Genomic DNA, 6,185 nt, shown 5'->3' with positions numbered 1-6,185 from the left:
AGGTCAACCTGGTCAACCTTGTACTCAGGCTCGAGTTTTTGCCTTGACACAGCAGGAGGCTCATGCTACACTAGAAGTTATTATGGGTACATTATCTATCTTTGGCCATGATGCTCATATTCTTATTGATCCTGAATCCACGCATTCTTTTGTTTCTCGTACATTTGTTATGCATATAGAGAGAGAGCCTGAATTATTGGATTATGATTTAGTTGTTAGTACACCTACCGGAGGGTCATTGCTTGCCGAGAGGGTGTATCGAGATTGCATGATTCGATTGGGTGAGCATGAATTTGGGGTGAATTTGATTATTTTAGACATTCGAGATTTCGATGCCATTTTAGGCATGGATTGGCTTGCATCTCACCATACTACTATGGATTGTTTCAAAAAAGAAGTTGTGTTCAATAAGCCAAGAGAAATTGAGGTTAAATTTTGTGGTGAGTGTAGAGTTTTACCCTCATATGTCATATCGGCCATTGATGCAAGACGCTTACTAAGAAAGGGTGACTCGGCTTTTCTTGCATACGTAATAGACACTGAAGTTCGGGAGTTGAGATTGGAGGATATTCTAGTAGTCTAGGAGTTTTCAGATGTATTTTCTGATGAACTTCCAAGGATGCCACCTAACAGAGAGATTGAGTTTTCTATTGATTTAGTTCCTGGGACGGCTCCTATATCTATAGCACCATCTAGGATGGCTCCAGCTGAACTAAAGGAACTTAAGATTCAACTGCAAGAATTGGTGGATAAAGGGTTTATTAGACCTAGTGTATCTCCGTAGGGAGCTCCGGTTTTGTTTGTTAAGAAAAAGGATGGTACTCTTAGACTCTGCATTGACTATAGGCAGTTGAATAAAGTTATAGTATGTTATAAATATCCACTTCCGCGTATTGATGACTTATTTGATCAACTTCAGGGAGCGAATGTGTTTTCTAAGATTGATTTGCGCTTGGGATATCATCAACTTAGAATTAAAGAGGCCGATGTTCCTAAAAAAGCACTCAGAACCCGTTATGGACACTATGAGTTCTTGGTGATGCCATTTGGGTTAATAAATGCTCCAGCAGCTTTTATGGATCTTATGAATAAGGTATTTCGCCCTTATCTGGATCGATTTGTAATTGTCTTTATTGATGATATTTTAGTGTATTCTCGGAGTTAGGAGGAACATGCGGAGCACTTGCGGACTGTTTTGCAGACTTTAAGGTAAAAACAATCGTACGCCAAGTTCAACAAGTGTGAGTTCTGGTTGGATAAAGTAGTATTTCTAGGCCATGTGATATCAACTGAAGGAATTTATGTCGATTGTCAAAAGATCAAAGCAGTTGTAAATTGGGAATGACCTATAAATGTGACCGAGGTTCGAAGTTTCCTTGGATTAGTTGGCTATTATCATAGATTTGCGGAGGGATTCTGCAAGATTGCTACTCTTCTGACATGGTTAACTAGAAAGAATGCTAAGTTCCAGTGGGATGATGATTGTGAAAAGAGCTTTCAAGAACTCAAGGCACGTCTTACTTCAACACCAATTCTTACACTTCCATCGGGTAATGAAGGGTTTGTAGTATACAATGATGCATCCAGACAAGGATTGGGTTGTGTGCTAATGCAACATGGGAAAGTAGTGGCTTATGCTTCTAAACAACTTAAAAAGCATGAACAAAACTATCCGACTCATGATTTAGAGTTAGCAGTAGTGGTATTTGCACTCAAGATATGAAGGCATTATTTATAAGGAGCAACATGCTAGATTTTCACTAAGGACTACGATTGCACTACTAATTATCATCCGGGCAAAGCGAATGTGGTAGCTGATGCGTTAAGTAGGAAGTCTTCCAACTCTATAGCTCACTTGCGAGTGACATATATGCCTTTATTGATCGAGCTGAGATCTTTGGGAGTTGAATTGCAAGTTGAAAATTGCAGAACTTTGATAGCTAATTTTCGAGTTAGGCCGACTTTAATTGACAAAGTCCATCAGATGCAAGATCAGGATTTGCAGTTACTGAAGTTGAAAAAGGATGTGCAAAAAGGCTTACGAACTGATTTTGCGGTGAGAGATGATGGAGTTTTAGTTATAGGTAATCGACTTTGCGTACTTGACATTAAGGAGTTGAAAAAAGAGATCATAGAAGAAGCTCATTGTTCAGCTTAAGCAATACATCCTGGTAGTACGAAGATGTACCGTACCTTGAAAGATCATTACTGGTGGCAAGGTATGAAGAGAGAGATAGCAGAATTTGTATCTCGGTGTTTAGTTTGTCAGTAGATTAAGGCTGAACATCAGAGACCTGCAGGGTTTTCGCAGCCGCTTCCTATCCCTGAGTGGAAATGGGAGCACATCACCATGGATTTTGTAGCGGGACTTCCAGGTACCCAAAGTGGTTATGATAGTGTTTGGGTAATTGTTGATCGACTTACAAAATCTGCTCACTTTTTACCATTCAAGACCACCTATTCGATGGACAAGTTAGGGAATATTTTTGTGGCCGAGATAGTTTGACTTCACGGAGCACCTGTATCTATTATTTCAAATAGAGATTCTTGATTCACTTCTAAGTAAGCTTGCAAAAGGCTTTAGGCACCAAGTTGAATTTTAGTACAACTTTTCATCCACAGACTGATGGTCAGTTAGAGCGTACTATTCAAACCCTGGAGGATATGTTACAAGCTTGTGTTTTGGAGTTTAAGGGTAGTTGGGACATTTATTTACCCTTGATGGAGTTTGCTTATAATAACAGTTATCAAGCTAGCATCGAGATGGCACCTTATGAGGCTTTATATGGCAGGAAATGTAGAACTCCTGTATGTTGGGATGAGGTTGGAGAGCAGAAGCTTTTTGGTCCCGAATTGGTTCAGAATACTAATGAGAAGATACAACTTATTCAGGAAAGATTAAAGGCAACCCAAAACAGACAAAAGAGCTATACAGTACAACATGTTTTTGATGCTTCGATTTAATGATTTTCTAGAAAATTGATTTTTATCTATGTGTTGGTGTTTATTGTTATTAAGAATGAGTTTGATTAATGATTTTATTATCGTTTTTCAGTAAATGCATGATATTAGAATTGAGTGGATTTTGAGATATGTTGAATAAAAAGAAAATGAGATTTCAGATGTGATTATATGTTTAAGTACATGTGTATAAAATGTTGTTTGGAAAATCATTGGACAGTACCCTTCCCCTCCAGATACAGAGATACATATGAGATGAGATAGAGGCCTTTGGGGCCCGTCTGAACAAACATTGAGGCTTTGGGCCGTGTGTTTGGGCGTTTTTGCCTTTTGGGGGCGTTTTTGCCTTTTGGGGGCTTATGCATGCAGTATGATGATTACAGAAATACAGATGTTGAGATACATGAGATATGAGATGAGATTTTACCGTCTATCCATTGTAGCTCCGGGGCATGATGGTTCCTTGATTGCTCGTTCGTCGAGGTCCGGATATGATGAGATCATTCCCCTGGGTACTTGTTTGGTGATAGTTTTTGGTATTCAGTATTTGATATTATAAATATTATGATTTCATTGACTTTATGCAGATTTATGTAATATAGTTATTTCAGTGCATGATTTGAATAGAATTTGTTTATATAAGTTCTTAAGATATTTTGATGAAATTGATTTGAGAAAGATTAAATCATTTTAAATAAACTTATTTTTCAAAAACTATTATCCACTTAATGAGCTCACTGTGTTTTATACTCACCTCGTTTTTATTATATTCCCCCCCCCCCCCACAGGAGATTTACAGGTACATCAGTCGACCCAGTAATGATAGTTAGATTTAAAATTGTGGCCACGTGATGGTGCTAGGAGTCGTAGATTTAATATTTTGATATTTGAAATATTGCGAATTGTATTTATTTGTTATATTTTGTAATTAAGGATAACCATTGCATTTTAATATTAGAATGATTTGGGTGATATTTGGTATGTTGACTTGAGAAGTTGATTATGAAAGATGGATGAATATTGAATTATTTTGGGAGTATTGTTTTGTAAATTGCAAGTTTAGGGATGTTTTATTTATAGGGGAGATTCTGTCGAATTTTTGATAGAATTCTTAAATATCATAATTATTATCGAGTTGATTATACGAGTTTAGATAAACTCGCTCTGGGGGTGCGGGACGAGTCGTTTCAGATTACGTATGGGAATGGCTGGTAGTTTATTAACACTAAAGCACCCTCCCCTTAATTACAAGCTGATTTTAAAGTGAGTTATTGTAGCATGTTTTATCAGAAAATCTCTCTATAGCTGAAATTTACGCTAATCGTTGTTAATCTTAATAATTTTTATATATGTTTAATAGGGAAATTTTAAATACAATTAATTAAAAATGCCATTCACGATCTGCCCCATTTTTTGTTTTTTTAAATGTTGAAGTCCTGTCCTGCAGCTGCCAGTATCCTTTAGATTTGGCTATGCTAGGGAGTGGAATGAAAGTGAAGGATGGCTATGAAGATGAACGGAAACAAACAGATCTCTTGCGACTTTCTGTGACGATTGAAGAAAGGTAAACAAAACAACAATTAAAGAGTTAACGTCTGTTAGTTAGTTGTTAATTTTAGAATTTTAGGTAGCCGAAATGACGAGTTTTTGTGTTTAATAAGGAAAATTAAGAATAGATCTAGTTCTATCCGTAAAATTATTTAATTATCATTTGTAGAAATCTTCCACAGATCTTAGGAAAGATTAGATGAATTATTTTAGCAGGCTTTTTGCTTGTTTTATCTAACCATGCTCCGGGCAATGGTCCAGAAAATGTACCACAATCACAATCATCAAGTCATCTGATTCCATCCGAAGATGTGACTAAACTTATCTCATGAGAGCTACTCTCGTCATTTAGTATCGTTATGCCTTATTGTCAATGGTGAAACTGAAGCAATCTGTTTGATTGATCACACCAAAATCTCAAGTACGAATGAACGTAGTCCTGCAGCTGATAGCTGATCAATCGGTTTCAAAAGTTTTCTGTAAGAAATTGCTTACATTTTTCTATTGATTCTCATAAAATGTATTTATTTTTGGCAGGCTTTAAAAACGTGCAACTTTTATTTTAGGTGCCTAAGATGTGTCACACTCAATATGTTGATGGTGATTAAACTCATTAGATGTATTTTCCTTAATTCCGAAAATGGAATATATGATCCATTAATTTTTTCATGATTTTTTTTCCTTTTATCTAACATCCTTGGGATATATGGTTGACAGGTAATTAAATGTCTTGTTATTATTATGGATGAAATTTATTATACAAAATTATGCAAAGATTTGGTGGTGAAGCTTGGATTCTCTTTTAAGTTTTAAAAGTTAATAGTTGTTGTATGCATTTGGTAAATTTTACCACTAAATTGATGTAACAGTTTAAATAGTAAATTGCACATAATGTTGAATAAACTTTATTTACGCATTTTTAAATTGGTAACTAAAGTAAGTATTTTTTTATTTTGTTATCTCAATATAATTGGTAATAATAATAATATTTGTAAAGTTAATAATTTTATTTTCTGACTAATAAGGATAATTTTGGATTTTTATGCTATATATATATATATAGAGTAGTTTTCGATTTAGGGATCCCTGATAAAGTCAGGGATCAACTAAAAGATAAAAAATTTAGATTTTAATACACTACATGACAAAATACAGTGCATTGAAGTCTGTGTTTATTTTGTATTTTAGCTAATCCCTGACTTTATTAAAGTCAGGGATTCCCTGATTGGAAAACTACTATATATATATATATATATATATATATCCATAAACAAACTTGGTAAAGCTCATTTAAAATCAACCAACCACGATCCAATTATTTTATTAAAGCAATCAATAAAGAGTTTTAACGAAAACACATCCATCCTTCGATCCTATTTCCTTCTGGTATCAGAGCCAAGGGGAGGAAAGTGTTTTATTGTTTAAAGTTTTCGTGTTTAAAATCTTGTGTTTTATTTTGAAGTTTTGTTTTAGTGGTGAATTTTTACTGGTTGTAAGTCCCGTTTTAGGATAAGGAATCCGCTAAGGGCTGTAAATCCATACCTGTAGCCATTCTGACCAAACCAAAAATAGACCATAAGGTCTTGACCATGGATCCTCTACTCGGTAGAACATCGTCCTTTTCTAGCTCTTCTTCCGGGAAGACTAGTGATTCAAAGCATGTTGTGAGTTCAGAA

The sequence above is a fragment of the Citrus clementina genome, unplaced genomic scaffold (genome assembly GCF_000493195.1).
Source record: "Citrus clementina cultivar Clemenules unplaced genomic scaffold, Citrus_clementina_v1.0 scaffold_5, whole genome shotgun sequence".
Taxonomy (NCBI): Eukaryota; Viridiplantae; Streptophyta; class Magnoliopsida; order Sapindales; family Rutaceae; genus Citrus; species Citrus x clementina.
This window is presented reverse-complemented; position numbering follows the sequence as displayed.